The 16,098-nt window shown below is 41.8% G+C and overlaps 1 protein-coding gene across 2 annotated transcripts in view; it reads left to right on the forward strand.

The window, feature by feature from the left end:
- LOC134337405 (UV excision repair protein RAD23 homolog B-like) overlaps positions 1-16,098 on the forward strand; it is a 110,329-nt gene that overhangs the window by 12,743 nt on the left and 81,488 nt on the right. The gene's annotated exons all lie outside the window — the stretch shown is intronic.

Here is a 16,098-nt window from a genome sequence, read left to right on the forward strand (position 1 = left end):
AGGATTGGCGTATTGTTCATGTTGTTCCGTTGTTTAAAAAGGGTTCTAAGAGTAAACCTAGCAATTATCGGCCTGTGAGTTTGACATCAGTGGTGGGTAAATTGATGAAAAGTATTCTTAGAGATGGCATATATAATTATCTGGATAGACAGGGTCTGATTAGGAACAGTCAACATGGATTTGTGCATGGAAGGCCATGTTTGACAAATCTTATTGAATTTTTTGATGAGGTTACTTAGAAAGTTGACGAGGGTAAGGCGGTGGATGTTGTCTATATGGACTTCGGTAAGGCCTTTGACAAGGTTCCACACGGAAGGTTAGTTAAGAAGGTTTAATCGTTAGGTATTAATATCGAAGTAGTGAAATGGATTCAGCAGTGCCTGGATGGGAGACACCAGAGAGTAGTGGTGATAATTGTGTGTCAGATTGGAGTATGGTGTCTCGTGGTGTGCCTCAGGGATCTGTACTGGGTCCAATGTTGTTTGTCATATACATTAATGATCTGGATGATAGGGTGGTAAATTGGATTAGTAAGTATGCAGATGATACGAAGATAGGTGGTGTTGTGGAGAATGAAGTAGGTTTTCAAAGCTTGCAGAGAGATTTAGGCCCGTTAGAAGAGTGGGCTGAAAGATGGCAGATGGAGTTTAATGCTGATAAATGTGAGGTGCTACATTTTGGTAGGACTAATCAAAATAGGACATGCATGGTAAATGGTAGGGTACTGAAGAATGCAGTAGAACAGAGGGATCTAGGAATAATGGTGCATAGTTCCTTGAAGGTGGAATCTCATGTGAATAGGGTGGTGAAGAAAGCTTTTGGTATGCTAGCCTTTATAAATCAGAGCATTAAGTATAGGAGTTGGGATGTAATGTTAAAATTGTACAAGGCATTGGTGAGGCCAAATTTGGAGTATTGTGTACAGTTCTGGTCACCAAATTATAGGAAAGATGTCAAAAAAAATAGAGTACAGAGAAGATTTGCTAGAATGTTACCTGGGTTTCATCACCTAAGTTACAGAGAAAGGTTGAATAAGTTGGGTCTTTATTCTTTGGAGTGTAGAGGGTTGAGGGGGGACTTGATAGAGGTATTTAAAATGATGAGGGAGATAGATAAGAGTTGATGTGGATAGGCTTTTGACGTGGTAGGGGAGATTCAAACAAGAGGACATGAGTTGAGAGTTAAAGGGCAAAAGTTTAGGGGTAACATGAGGGGGAGCTTCTTTACTCAGAGAGTCGTAGCTGTGTGGAACGAGCTTCCAGCAGAAGTGGTTGAGGCAGGTTTGATGTTGTCACTTAAAGTTAAATTGGATAGGTATATGGACAGGAAAGGAATGGAGGGTTATGGGCTGAGTGCAGGTTGGTGGGACTAGGTGAGAGTAGGTGTTTGGCATGGACCAGAAGGGCCGGGATGGCCTGTTTCCAAGCTGTAATTGTTATATGGTTAAGTATATAAAAGGTAAAAGAACTGAGGGTAGATAGAGATCCAATAGAAAATGTTGCTGGAGGTACTGTAATGAGAGGTGCAGAGATGATAGAGGAACTGAATACAAATTTTGCATCATTCTTCACATTTGGAGGACATCGACAGTATACTGGCATTCAAGAGTGTCAGGGAAGTGAAGTGTGTGCTGTGAAACTTACAACTGAGAAGGTGCTCAGGAAGCTTAATGGTCTGCGGGTGGATAAATCTCCCGGACCTGATGGAATGCACCCTCGGGTTCTGAAGGGAGCAGCTAGAGAGATTGTGGAGGCATTAACAATGATCTCTCAAGAATCAATAGATTCTGGCATTGTACTGGATGACTGGAAAATTGCAAATGCAATTTAAGAAGCGTGAGAGGCAGCAGAAAGAGAACTATAAACATGTTAGCCTGACATCAGTGGTTGGGAAGTTGTTGGAATGGATTGTTAGGGGTGAGATTACGTAGTACCTGGGGGCACAATGCAAGATAGGCCAAAGCCAGCATGGTTTCCTGAAAGAAAAATCCTGCCTGACTAACCTACTGCAATTTTTTGAGGAAATTACAAGCAGGGTAGACAAAGGAGATGCAGTAGATGTGGTGTACTTGGATTTTCAGAAGGCGCTGCACGTGTGACTGCTTAGCAGGATAAGATCCCATAGAACTACAGGGGAGTTACTAGCATGGGTGGAGCATTGGCTGATCGGCGGAAAACAGAGTGGGAATAAAGAGATCCTATTCTGTCTGGCTGCTGGTTACCACTGGAGTTCCACGGGGTAGGTGTTGGGATCGCTGCTTTTTACGATGTATGTCAATGATTTGGATAATGGGATTATTGGATTTGTGGTTAACTTTGCTTATGATACAAAGATAAGTGGAGGAGCAGGTAGTGTTGAGGAAACAGAGAGCCTGTAGAGAGACTTAGATAGTTTAGGGGAATGAGCAAAGAAGTGGCAAATGAAATACAATGTTGGAAAATGTATGGTCATGCACTTTGGTTTAAGAAATAAACGGGCAGACTATTATTTAGGTGGAGAGAGAATTCAAAATGCAGAGATGCAAAGAGACTTGGGAGTCCTTGTGCAAGGTACCCGAAAGGTTAACCTCCAGTTTGAGTCAGTGGTGAAGAAGGTGAATGCAATGTTGGCGTTCATTTCTAGAGCTATAGAATATAAGAGCAGGGATGTGATGTTAAGGCTCCATCAGGCACTCTTGAGACCACACTTGGAGTATTGTGTGAGTTTTGGGCTCCTTATTTTAGAAAGGATATACTGACATTGGAGAGGGTTCAGTGAAGATTTATGAGAATGATTCCAGGAATGAAAGGGTTACCATATAAGGAACGTCTGGCAACTCTTGGGCTGTATTTCCTGGAGTTCAGGAGAATGAGGGGGGACCTCATAGAAACATTCCAAATGTTAAAAGGCCTGAACAGATTAGATTCGGCAAAGGTATTTCCCATGGTAGGGGAGTCCAGGACAAGTGGGCACGACTTAAGGATTGAATGACATCCATTTAGAACAGAGATGGGAAGATATTACTTTAGTCAGAGGGTAGTAAATCTGTGGAATTTGTTGCCACGAGCTGCTGTGGAGGCCAAGCCATTGGGTGCATTTAAGGCAGAGATAGATAGGTTCTTCGTTAGCCAGGGCATCAAAGGTCATGGGGAGAAGGCAGGGGAGTGGGGATGACTGGAAGAATTGGATCAGCCCATGATTGAATGGCAGAGCAGACTCGATAGGGCGAATGGCCGACTTCTGCTCCTATATTTTATGATCTAATCTGTGGTCCCCCTCCCAGCCACTTTATATACAGTGGCTGGGAGGGGGACAGGCCTGTATATAACTGCCGTCAGGATCCTTTTACCCTTGCAGTTTCTTAACTCAACCCACGAAGCTTCAACACCTTCCGATCCTGTGTCACATCTTTCTACTGATTTGATGCCATTCTTCAACCAGTAGAGCCACAACCCACCTTTGCCTACTTTCCTGTCCCTCCAGTACAACATGTAACCTTGGACATTCGGTTCCCAACTACATCCAAACTTCAGCCACGGTTCAGTGGTGGCCACAAGATTATATACAATAGTGTATACTACAGTATTTCAGTAACCCTGGAAGAGGAGATTAATCTTGGTGTGATTTTGATGGATGTGGACAGCTTCCTGATGGCCTTGTCCTGCTATTTTAGTGGGTTCAGTATTTGGGCATCCCTTAAGGGTTTTGTGTTGCTTATTTCTTAGGTGGTCTCTGTTCTCTTTTTGATGACGAAGGTATTCATCTACTGATTGGTCATTGACTAGAATAATCCTTACAAAATTGAAATAGATTTTTGAGTTGTTGATTTTGCATGAAAAATGTGTGGACACTGCTAATTGCGGAGGTTCCAATGTCATCAGCTAGATTCTCTGGTTTTCAGTTGAGCATAATAACAAATATCTTGGGAGTGTAAACATGCCTTTCTTTGCTGGAGCGATTGAAACTACTTTTGCTTTCTAAGACCATAAGACAAAGGAGCAGAAGTCGGCCATTCGGCCCATTAAGTCTGCTCTGCCATTTTATCTTGAGCTGATCCATTCTCCCATTTAGTCCCACTCCCCTGCCTTCTCACCATAACCTTTGATGCCCTGGCTACTCAGATACCTATCAATCTCTGCCTTCAATACATCCAACGACTTGGCCTCCACTGGCACCCGTGGCAACAAATTCCATAAATTCACCACCCTCTGGCTAAAAAAATTTCTTCGCATCTCTGTTCTGAATGGGCGCCGTAAGTTATACCCTCTTGTACTAGACTCCCCACCATGGGAAACAACTTTGCCACATCCATTCTGTCCATGCCTTTTAACATTCGAAATGTTTCTGTGAGGTCCCCCCACATTCTTCTAAACTCCAAGGAATACAGTCCAAAAGCGGACAAACGTTCCACATATGTTAACCCTCTCATTCCCGGAATCATTCTAGTGAACCTTTTCTGTAACCTCTCCAACGTCAGCATATCCTTTCTTAAATAAGGAGCCCAAAACTGCCCACAGTACTCCAAGTGAGGTCTTACCAATGCCTTATAGAGCCTCAACGTCACATCCCTGCTCCTATACTCTATTCCTCTAGAAATGAATGCCAATATTGCATTTGCCTTCTTCACCACCGACTCAACTTGGAGGTTAACCTTAAGCGTATCCTGCACGAGGACTCCCAAGTCCCGTTGCATCTCAGAACTTTGAATTCTCTCCCCATTTAAATAATAGTCTGCCCGTTTATTTCTTCTGCCAAAGTGCATAACCATACACTTTCCAGCATTGTATTTCATTTGCCACTTCTTTGCCCATTCTTCCAATCTATCCAAGTCTCTCTCCAGACTCTGTTTCCTCAGCACTTCTGGCCCCTCCACCTATCTTTGTATCATCAGTAAACTTAGCCACAAAGCCATCTATTCCATAATCCAAATCGTTGGTGTACAACGTAAAAAAGAAGCGGCCCCAACACGGACCCCTGTGGAACACCACTGGTAACCGGCAGCCAACCAGAATAGGATCCCTTTATTTCCACTCTCTGTTTCCTGTCAATCAGCCAATGCTCTATCCACGTATGTAACTTTCTCGTAATTCCATGGGCTCTTATCTTGTTAAGCAGCCTCATGTGTGGCACCTTGTCAAAGGCCGCCTGGAAATCCAAATATACAACATCCGCTGCATCTCCCTTGTCTAGTCTACTTGTAATTTCCTCAAAAAATTGTGGTAAGTTTGTCAGGAAGGATTTTCCTTTAAGGAAACCATACTGAGTTCTGTCTATCTTGTCATATGCCTCCAGGTACTCCGTAACCTCATCCTTGACAATCGACTCCAACAACTTCCCAATCACCGATGTCAAGCTAACAGGTCTATAATTTCCTTTTTGCTTCCTTGCCCCCTTCTTAAATAGCGGAGTGACATTTGCAATCTTCCAATCCTCCCGAACCATGCCAGAACCTATCGACTTTTGAAAGATCATTGTTAATGCCTCTGCAATCTCCACAGCTACTTCTTTCAGAACGCGAGGGTGCATTCCATCTGGTCCAGGAGATTTATCTACTTTTAGCTTATTCAGCTTCCTGAGTACTTTCTCTGTCGTAATTGTGACTGCGCACAGTTCTCTTCCCTGCCACCCTTGAGTGTCCGGTATACTGCTGATATCTTCCTCAGTGAAGACTGATGCAAAATACTCGTTCAGTTCCTCCGCCATCTCCTGATCTCCCATTACAATTTCTCCAGCATCATTTTCTATTGGTCCTATATCTACTCTCACCTGTCTTTTACTCTTTATATATTTGAAAAAGCTCTTAGTATCCTCTTTGATATTATTATTGGTGATTTTGCACAGGAGGAAAAGTTACTGCAATTTTGAGATACAAAATTAGTCTGTGAAATTGCCTGCACAGATCACATCCACAGGGTTGTCAGGATATTAGTTCTGTTAAAGGATATTTTTATTTTCATGTCATTCTTACCAATTGAAGTGTATTTCAAGTATTCTTTCAACCAACATACATCAAAGTTGCTGGTGAACGCAGCAGGCCAGGCAGCATCTATAGGAAGAGGCGCAGTCGACGTTTCAGGCCGAGACCCTTCGTCAGGACTAACTGAATTCCTTCAGTTAGTCCTGACGAAGGGTCTCGGCCTGAAACGTCGACTGCGCCTCTTCCTATAGATGCTGCCTGGCCTGCTGCGTTCACCAGCAACTTTGATGTATGTTGCTTGAATTTCCAGCATCTGCAGAATTCCTGTTGTTTGTGTTCAAGTATTCTTTAATCAGTTGGAAATACTTTTAATGTTCACAGCATGTCAGAATTAGATTTAAAGGACTTTTTGGTATTGTGTGTTAATTTGATGCAATGGTAGTATTAGCTATTCTGATCCCAGTTAAGATGAAAGAAACGATGACTTTTTGAAAGTCGTGGAGTGGTGAACTTGGCAGGTGTTCAGGATTTTTTAAATGTGTTCAAGGAATGGAGAAATTGTGAAAGAGTGAAACATTAGAGTTGGACTCGCCCCGAGATTTAATATTTCTTCTGTTATATTTGAGATGGCAGTTTTCAGTTGAATATGATCATGCTGGATAGTAGCTAGATACATAATTCACATTTTTGTTTTGTCCCTTGTTTTCCATGGATCTGCTTGGCACTGCAAGTCAAGTGGTTGTTTTGCTTTGTGTTGAGCAAGGTTCTCTAGTTTGGGTGTTCTGTGATTGTGCAATAACTTATTATTAACTGTACATGTTTAAGTGTTAGAAACACAGAAAATTTAGGAATGATTGAAGCGGGGCTATCCATTTTAAAAGGATGTCCCTCTATTTTGAGGTGCTGTCTTTTGTGCTTAGATACTCCCTCCATAGGAACCATCCTCTCCACATCCACTGTCTCAAGGCCTTTCGGCATTCTTTGTGATTTGTTTGATCTTGAGAACAGAAGATCTTGGGGGGGGGGTTTGGAAATTAAATGGTACAGAAAGACATTTATAAGGTATCATCATTGAAATAGTAATTGTGTTCAAAACCCCTTTAACAGTTGTCCACAGAGAAGTGTTTTGCAAGTTGCAGCTTGTTCAGCGTATGGTACTCCCCAAGTTACAAGCTCCCAACACGTATTCCGCTTGTATATGCAAACAGGCATTTGGGAGATTGGCGGGATGGATTTACTGGGTGCTACAGGGCTACAGCTATCTTTTACTGCGTGGGGATGTGTCAATGTTGCACACCACCTTATCCCCGCTCAGGACCATAACCAAACGAAGCAGAGCTGGGATTTCTGAGCAGGCTCACTCACCAAGTCAGTTTGTTTTTATTTTTGAGTTAATGAATGAAACCCATTATGTTGGGAAGAACCTGTGCAGAACATGGATGGAACAGTAACTGTGTGGTACCTTTGGGCTTGGCATACGTTGATTGCATGGAGATTAAATTGGTTTTGCATTACTTTAATCCATGTTACTTTCAAAATAAATATAGATAGGTGAGGCAATAAGTGAACTGATCTGATTCCTCTGCATTTGAATTTTCTGCTGATGCTGGCTTGGTATTCAAACTGTTAGTATCTTAAGGGGAGCTCAGGTTGCCTTTATTAAAATGTCAGCAGTGAGGAGCTTTTGTATTTGTTGAATAGGATGGAAAACAACATGCTTTCAGTCCAGCTTGAGTAGCAATTGCTGTGCAGTAACAAACAAACTGGGGATCAGTTGCTGTCATAGTGATCCCACTGCAGCTGCTTTCCCTGGTGCTTCAGATTTGTCACAAATGACAGATTTTTTTTATGGTAGGCTGTCTAGTCATGGTAGAAGTATTCATGAGATGTGATCTGTATCTGTCTGGAATTCTGCAGCAGGAGGGGTAGAGGCAGAGGAGCGCAGTTAGTATAGTGTTAGTGCTTTTCTGGTCAGCATTTTTCATGTATTGCTGTCGTTGGAGGCTGGCATTATTAAATCAAAAAACAGAGACTTGCTGCCTGAACATTGTTTAAATAGTGCTATAATCTCCTATAAATATATTACAGAAAAATAAATCACATCCTACATATGATTGACTTCCCCCTTTTAAAATTCGTCATTCTGTGGTTGCGATTGGGAATATTTTTAACGTAGACTATATGGTCTCATCTTGTCCATTCAGATGTAGAATAATTTTCTATTTTCAGTGGTCAGAGTTTTGTTGCAGATTATACATCTGGCTGCTTTTGTTGAGCCAAGGTATCTAAAGCAAAGAGCCATTGCAATAATTTGAAAAGTAGCATGGTGGTATGCAAATTATGTTGGGTGGTATGAAATACCAGCTGTAGAGCCCATATATTGAATTTAAGCCAGTGGAAAAACTAAAACTACCTACTAAAGCTAACCTTTTACCAAGGAATTGTTTAACAAATTGGGTAATAACATTACACCAGTTTAAAGATGTGGTTGGCTCCTAGTGAGATTTTATTAGATCTTACTGGATCAGTAGGAACAACAAAATGGGGTTTTAGATCTACTGAAGAATAAATTGGTGTGATTGGTTTGATATTTATTTAATTCCAGAATCTGATGGTTGTCTGTCTGTCCTCTTGCGCGTGGGCTGGCTGGCTGGCTTTAATTGCCCTTAAAAATAGCCAACGAGCCACTACAGTTCTTACGATGAAGTTACTTCCATAGTGCCAGTGGGTAAGCAGTCCCAGGATTCAGACCAAACTGCTGAAAGGCTAGCATTGTATTCCTAAGTCAGAGTTATGTGACTAGAAACGTGCAGTTTGTGGCGTTCCCATTTGCCAACTGTCTGCCTCTTCCTAGGTGGTAGAGTTTGGAAGTTGCTGTTGGAGTAGGTTAGGTGGGTAACTGCAATACGCTTTGTACATGATACGCAATACAATTACTGTGCCCAGTCATGACATGAATGTTTATTTTGGTTAATATATGGAGTGTTCTGTATGATGAGCTTTTTGAGAGATATTAAAACTACTCGGCAAGTAGAAAGTATTCCCTCATACTGCTGATATACTTTGTAGATGGCAGAAAGCATTTGGATGCCAGCAGGTTAGTCACTTACTGTGAGGAAGTCAGCCATGTTATGCTCTTGTAGCTACAGTATGTATGTGGAGGTCATTTGAGTTTCTGGTGTTTGGAGATGTGCTGTCCGGCACTTCTGTGGTAGCTTGTGTTTCAGTCACTTATTTATCACGCACACCAAAATGTATAGTGAAATGTGCCATTCATGTTAACACAACACGAGCTAATGTTACTTGTTCATGTGCAGATGTGGTCTAGTTTAGTCTTGCTGCCTGCAGGCATGAACTTTGTCATTTGCTAAGGAGTTGGAATGTAATTCAACATTGTGCAATTTTCAGCAAATATTCCTCTCTCATAATGGAAGGAAGATTGGTCATAGCAATTGAAGATGGCTAGGCTTAGGACACTTCTATGAGAATCTCAAGCATTGATATCCTGGAGTTGAGATGAATGACTTTAACAACTATAGCCATTTTCTTTATGAGGAAGGACTTCAGCCATAGAAATATTTTTCCATTGATACCATTATCTTCAGTTTTACTGGGGTCCATGAAGATCCAACAAGCTGAATAGCATAGCATTGATAGAGAGCATTGTCAAAGATAAATTCCATCATTTGGATTATTCAGAGTAGACTGGGTGAGAATCAGCTAGAGCCACCTCTTGTGAACTTGACAGACCTGGCAAACTTCCACGTTGTTGTAACTCTAGTAATTGGAGAGTCAGATAATTCTGAAACACAAGTATAACAGCTGGGATCTTGTTTGACCCCATAGCCTTTGCTGTGCCACTACTTTCTGATTTTTTGATATTACAGTGGATTTTATTGGCTGGAATGTATCTGTCATGGTTATGATCTCAGGACAAAGCAGACCTGCATTCTGCTCAGCACTTCTTGGTAAGTGGTTGTCTCTTGCTGGTCCTGGTGTATGCCTTGCGTTGAGCTGCTTGGTGTGTTCTTGAGAGTCACAATAGAGAGTGTCCTCTGTGTGAAGTGAGAATTTCACATCAAAGTCACTCCCTACAAGACTGCAGTCATGCTGACTTCTAGGAGGCCATGGTAGTGTAGCAGTTAGTGTGATGCGATTACAGCTCGGGACATGGGTGTTTTATTCAGACGCTTGCCTATAAGGAGATTGTTCGTCTTTCCTATGAGTATGTGGGTTTCCTCTGGGTGCTCCAGTGTCCTTCCACATTCCAAAGATGTACTGGGTAGTAGGTTAATTGGCGATTGTAAACTGTCCTGTGATTAGGCTAGGGTTAAGTAGGTGGGTCGTTGGGCACTGTAGCTCGTAGGGCCAGAAGGACTTGTTCCATACTGTATCTCTAAAGCAAAATAAATAAATGACTGCTGTCATGGATGGAAACAACAGGTATTTTAGCAAGGGCAAAATCAAGTTTATCTTGTATGCTTTGTTCATTGATTGCTGCAGATCCAGTTTGATAACTATATTCCATGGTTAGCTTAGTGTAGTGCTCCCTTGTCGGACATTGATATCCCACATCCTTGCTGCTTCTGGCACATCATTGCAGGCATAAGATCAGCCTTCTGGGGAGTACATCCGTGGAAAATGTGTGGCCTAGCTGGTGTCCCTGGCTGTGTCTTTAGCTCCTATGCTGATCTCCCTGATTCAATCTGTGGTTCCCACCTGCTTTAAGAGGACCACTATCATTCCTGTACCTAAGAAAAGACAAGTTAACATGGCTTAATGACTAATGCCCAGTGGCTCTGATATCTACTGTCATGAAGGCTGGTCATGGGCATGCGTTAACTTCAGCCTCCCAGACAACTTTGACCCATTGCAATTTACCTACTCCTGAAACAGATCTATGGTGGACTCCATCTCCCTGGCCCTGTACTTATCTCTGGAGCATCAGGACAGTAAAGCCAACTATGTTAGACTTTTTAAAAAATTAACTACAGCTCTACTTCCAGTACTATAATTTCAAGCAAATGTATCACCAGACTCCAGATACAGGGAGTCAACATTCCTCCAACTGGATCCTGATTCCTGACCTACAAACTGCAATCAGTAAGAAATCAATTATTCTAAATGATTATTGTATTTAATATTTCAGTAATCTTGTGTATATATTTTGATCAAGCATTCTTGTTCAGATAATTCATAATGGGTTATATGTAAAAATAAGTGAATTGCATATGTCATCACCCTACCATGTGATACATGCTGCCTTGCTTTAAAGGCTGATTTATACTTGTGCGTCAACTTGATGCCGTAACCTACGCAAGTGGCCTACGCGTGTTGTAAGCATTTATACTTGTGTGTTGGTGTGTCTGCGTCGCTCTGCAATTCGCGCTCGTTGCGCATGCGCACACACTTGCCCACGCAAGGCTTCTTGGTCATGGTAGTCTTTCTCGGGGTAAACAAGATTAAAGCGAGCGTCTTTTTTCGTAAAAGTGAAATGTGTCCTCCATAATTTCGGAGATATGGAAAGCATTGCAGTCAGAGTTCCTTCCCTGCCGTTCAGTTGGCCAATGGGAAGCTATTGCAGCGTAGGAGGAAATGTGAAGCTCCCAGGCGGACCAATCATAGTTGTTGCGTTCTGCGTTGCTGGGACGCGTAGTTACATTTTGGGAGAGGTGCGCATCAGGCTACAGCGTAGGGGTCCTCGTAGGGTTCATGGCGATGCTGTACCTATGGCGTCGAGTTGATGCAGAAGTATAAATCAGCCTTAAGACTTTCATCTCTTGGCTCTCTTGTTTTCCTTTGAATTAGTTTAATGTTTTGGAGTTACAAAACAGCAGTAGCAATGAGGTATTTTTAAAACGAACCCTCAGCAGCTACCGACCTGATGAAGTGCAGTGAGATGACTAGAAGCAAGCAGTATGGCTTACACCAGAAATGAATGGCAAATTAATTAATATGGAATTGGACACTGACTTGGCTCTTTCAGTCAAAGATACTGAACTGAAGTTGCAGATATCCAACTAAAATTTGTACTGGAGAAAAGATAAGTCCTGTGAGAATAACATTTGTAACAGTGAAATACAACAAGCCACATTGGGTTTGTATGTGGTAGAAACGAGGGTCAGTAATGTAGGCACATGATTGGCTGAGGCAACTGTAACTTGATTGGAAATCCATCAATCATTTGCATGCCACATCCTCAGTAATAGTGAACTGAAAGCGAATTAGGAGAAGTACTGATGATGCCACTGCAGTGTTCAAAGATGGTATTGGTAAACTCAAACACATCAAGGGTGAAATAGTGTTAAATAACACTGTTAATGCCGCACCCAAGTTTTGCAAAGCCTGTCTAATTTTATGTACCATCCTGTCTGGTTTTAAAGTAGCCAGTGAGGTGGATCACATGGAGGCTGAAGGAATTCTTTCCAAGGTTGAGTGGAGCCCATGGGTAATGCCACTGGTTTCAGTTACCAAGAAGAGTGGGTCTGTTGGGATCAGTGGAAATTTTAAGGTCACATCAACCTGGTACTGAAAGTAGATCAATACCCTCTGCCGAGGATAGAGAAAATCTTTGCAAACCTCTCTGGAGGGAAACACTTAAAACAATGTGAACTTAGCCTACCTACAGATGGAGATGGAAGAAGAATCCAAATTGTTTCTCACTGTAAACACTCACAAAGGACTTTATCGCTACAATAGTCTTGTTTTTGAAGTAGTATCTGCACCTGGCAGAAGGCTTATAGACCAGATGCTGCAAGGCAATCCAAGCACTCAGTGTTACCTGGATGACATCATTTTTACAGGTAAAGATGACAAGGAACATTTTGAAAATCTCAGGACCATGTTAAGAAATTAGAAGATTATGGACTTGTTGCATGACACAACAAGTGTGAATTCTATAAAACAAGCATCACTTGCTGCAGTCATGTTCCTTTACTGCTGCAGAGAAAGATTGCGCGCAGATTGTCAGAGGCCTTGAGTCTGGTTTGGGGTTAAAAATGTTTCAACTAGTACTTATCCTTATTACTGGCCACTAGGAGCTATTTCCAACCATAGAAGGGTGTTCCACTAATGACTGGTGTACAATGACACCCAGGTCTCGTTGCACCTCCCCTTTTCCTAATTGGCCACCATTCAGATAATAATCTGTTTTCCTGTTCTTGCCACCAAAGTCAATAACCTCACATTTATCCACATTAAATTGCATCTGCCATGAATTTGCCCACTCACCCAACCTATCCAAGTCACCCTGCATCCTCTTAGCATCCTCCTCACAGCTGACACTGCTGCCCAGCTTCGTGTCATCCGCAAACTTGGAGATGCTGCATTTAATTCCCTTGTCTAAGTCATTAATATATATTGTAAACAACTGGGGAAGAACGACTGTAGAGATGGGCTCTGTTTCTTAGTGGACGTAATTACAAAGGGACAACTATACATGGATTTGCTGATGGATTGTTCTGTTTGCCCTTGGAAAAGAAAATAAAGAAAAAGTTTACAAAATAGGACACTTCCCTTGACATATTCTCCCGGCACATCTGAATTACAGTAGAGATGATCCAAAAGGAAACAAGAAAAGATTGCATATTGTCTCAGTCTACATAGCTACCAAAAATGGCTGGAATGTGCAGCAAAAACTCCAGCTTCCCCATTTTTAATCAGTGCCGAGATGAACTTGCCCTTGATGGAGTTTGCCTTGTATGGCGATTGAGAGTTATTATACCATCCAAGCTGAGACCTAAGGTACTGGAGTTACATGCTGGTCAGCTAGGAGTGGTTAAAATGAAAGCATTGGTTTGAAACTTTGCTTGGTGGCCCAGAGTGGATCAACAGATCGAGCAGTTCACCGTGCACTGTTCAAGATACCACCACATCCAGAAGTTGGCAAGAGCAGTGCCTCTCCACCCCTGGGAATGGCCTGCATTGCCTTGGCAGAGGTTTAGGGTTTGTGTGGATTTTGCTGGACCATTCATGGGCACAAATTTCTTAGTAGTGGATGCAGCTGCAAAGTATCCAGAAGTGTTCACATAGTCTCTACTACAACCTTGCACACTTTTTATTTATCTAGTTTATTTGCACTGTTTCTATTTACCTAGTGAGTTCCCATTCATGATCCTGACCACAGTTTACATACCACCAGCAGCTAACTATGATCAAGCGCTCACTTGATGTCATCTCCAAACAAGAAGTAACCCATCTCGATGCATTTCAAATTATAGTTGGAGACTTCAACCAAGCTTGTTTGAAGAAAATTCTGCCCAATTACCATGGGCATGTAACCCTGTAGTACCAGAGGTCCCAACATACCAGCGTGCTAAAGAAGCCTACTGTTCCATGACCAGGCCACATTCCAGTAAATTGGATCACTTGGCTGTCTTTCTCCGACTTGCATACAGGCAGAGGCTAAAGAACAAATTTCTAGCGATTAGGACAACAAAGAGGTGATCGCGGGGGACAGAGAAGCAGCTACAGGATTGCTTTGAGTCGGTGGTCTGGATAGTGTTCAAGACTCATCTAGAGTTCTGAATAAGTATGTTATCGTTGTAACAGACTTTAGTGAAACAGCTGTAGACAAGTGTGTGCCCACAAAATCATTCAGAGACTTTACTAATCAGAAGCCCTGGACGAACCATCAGATCCAAAATCTGCTGAGAGGCAGACAACAGGCATTCAAGTCTAGTGACCAAGAAAATTACAAAAGGTCCAGTTACAATCTCTGGAAAGCCATCTATGTGAAGCGGCAATTCTCCCGGAATCTGAATCAGCGAAGGATGTTTGATAGTTAAGACAGGGCTTGAGTACTATCACCTCTTATAAAGTTAAATCAAGTGACCTAGGAGACAGTGGGGCTTTGCTTCCAGATGACCTCAATGCCTCCTATATTTGCTTTGACTGTCAAAATATGGAGTAACTATCATGAACTCTCCTATGATGATGATCCCATGGTTTTAGTCTCTGAAGCTGATATGCAAATGGCCTTTAGGAGGGTGAACTTTTGGCCAAATACTAAAGACCTGTGCTGATCAACTAGCTGGTGTCTTCACTGTGATCTTTAAAGAGAAATGAAATGTCTGAGAAGATGGAAGACACATTGTGCTGCATACTTAGGACAACAGAATTTGCTCTGCAGTTGGATAAGTCGACTCTTCCAGGTATAGAATCTTTGCTTCTTGGTTATGTTTGGTTCATAAAAGATGAAAGCATGGTTTAAGAGTTGTTATTTGCAAGGGGACTAGAAACAGAAATGAAGGGGAAGGTCAATATTTTGGGTTTTTCAGCAATTTTTGGAAGAAGGACATTTTGCTTACCAACATTCTTGCTTGTGCATAGATGGGGCACCATCAATGACAGAATACTACCGTGGGGTTATTACTACCTTGAAAAATGCTTTACCTAACATATTTACCATTCACTGTGTAATTCACAGACCATGTCTTGTCACAAATAACCTAAGTGATTGGTTGCACAAATCATTACTGTTGTCACAATAGTAAATCAGTCTGTCCACATTTCTGTCCAGGTTAACCCTACTAAAATCCAATATCGACTGTTGCAACCTTTTCCAATTACCAAGTCTTTCTGAGTTGGAAGAGAAGGAAAGAATACCAGATTATCTTCAAGTATACTGTGCCCAACTGGGTGAGCTGCATAAGGACCTGTCGAGGTTGGGTAACAAGTCCATTCCTGTGCACTTGTAATGATGAATTAACAGGAAGGATGGAGGAAGAACTGACCTCACTAAAAATGATTTTGAGCTGAAGCTGAAGTTCAAAAAAAATCATATCAAGGCATTTTGGTTGCAGAAAAAATCTCTAAATACTGTCTTGCATTGTAGAAGAAGGTCAAGCTGTTCTTTTTCAAGCCTTTCCAAAATCATATTCAGTGGAACATGATTTCAATGCAGTCACCCAACTTCTTTCAAAGTAGATAGCAAATTACTCAATGTGGGGATCTAAGACTACTGAGTGACATTCAGACTGATGTTGAGAAACTGATATCACTGCAACAAGCCCATCGATCTTGTTGAAAGATGAAAAAGCAATGAAGTAGTGAATCGTTGGACTACTAATGTACACTGTAATTAAATAAAGACTTTTTATTTGTAGCTTTAGATTGATTTGATAATTGTTTTTGCAATTATTTGTCACTGCTCTGGATTGACAATTCTTTCTTTCTTTTATTGTGCATCGTAAACCGAAGTT

This window comes from Mobula hypostoma, chromosome 24 (assembly GCF_963921235.1).
Source record: "Mobula hypostoma chromosome 24, sMobHyp1.1, whole genome shotgun sequence".
NCBI lineage: Eukaryota > Metazoa > Chordata > Chondrichthyes > Myliobatiformes > Myliobatidae > Mobula > Mobula hypostoma.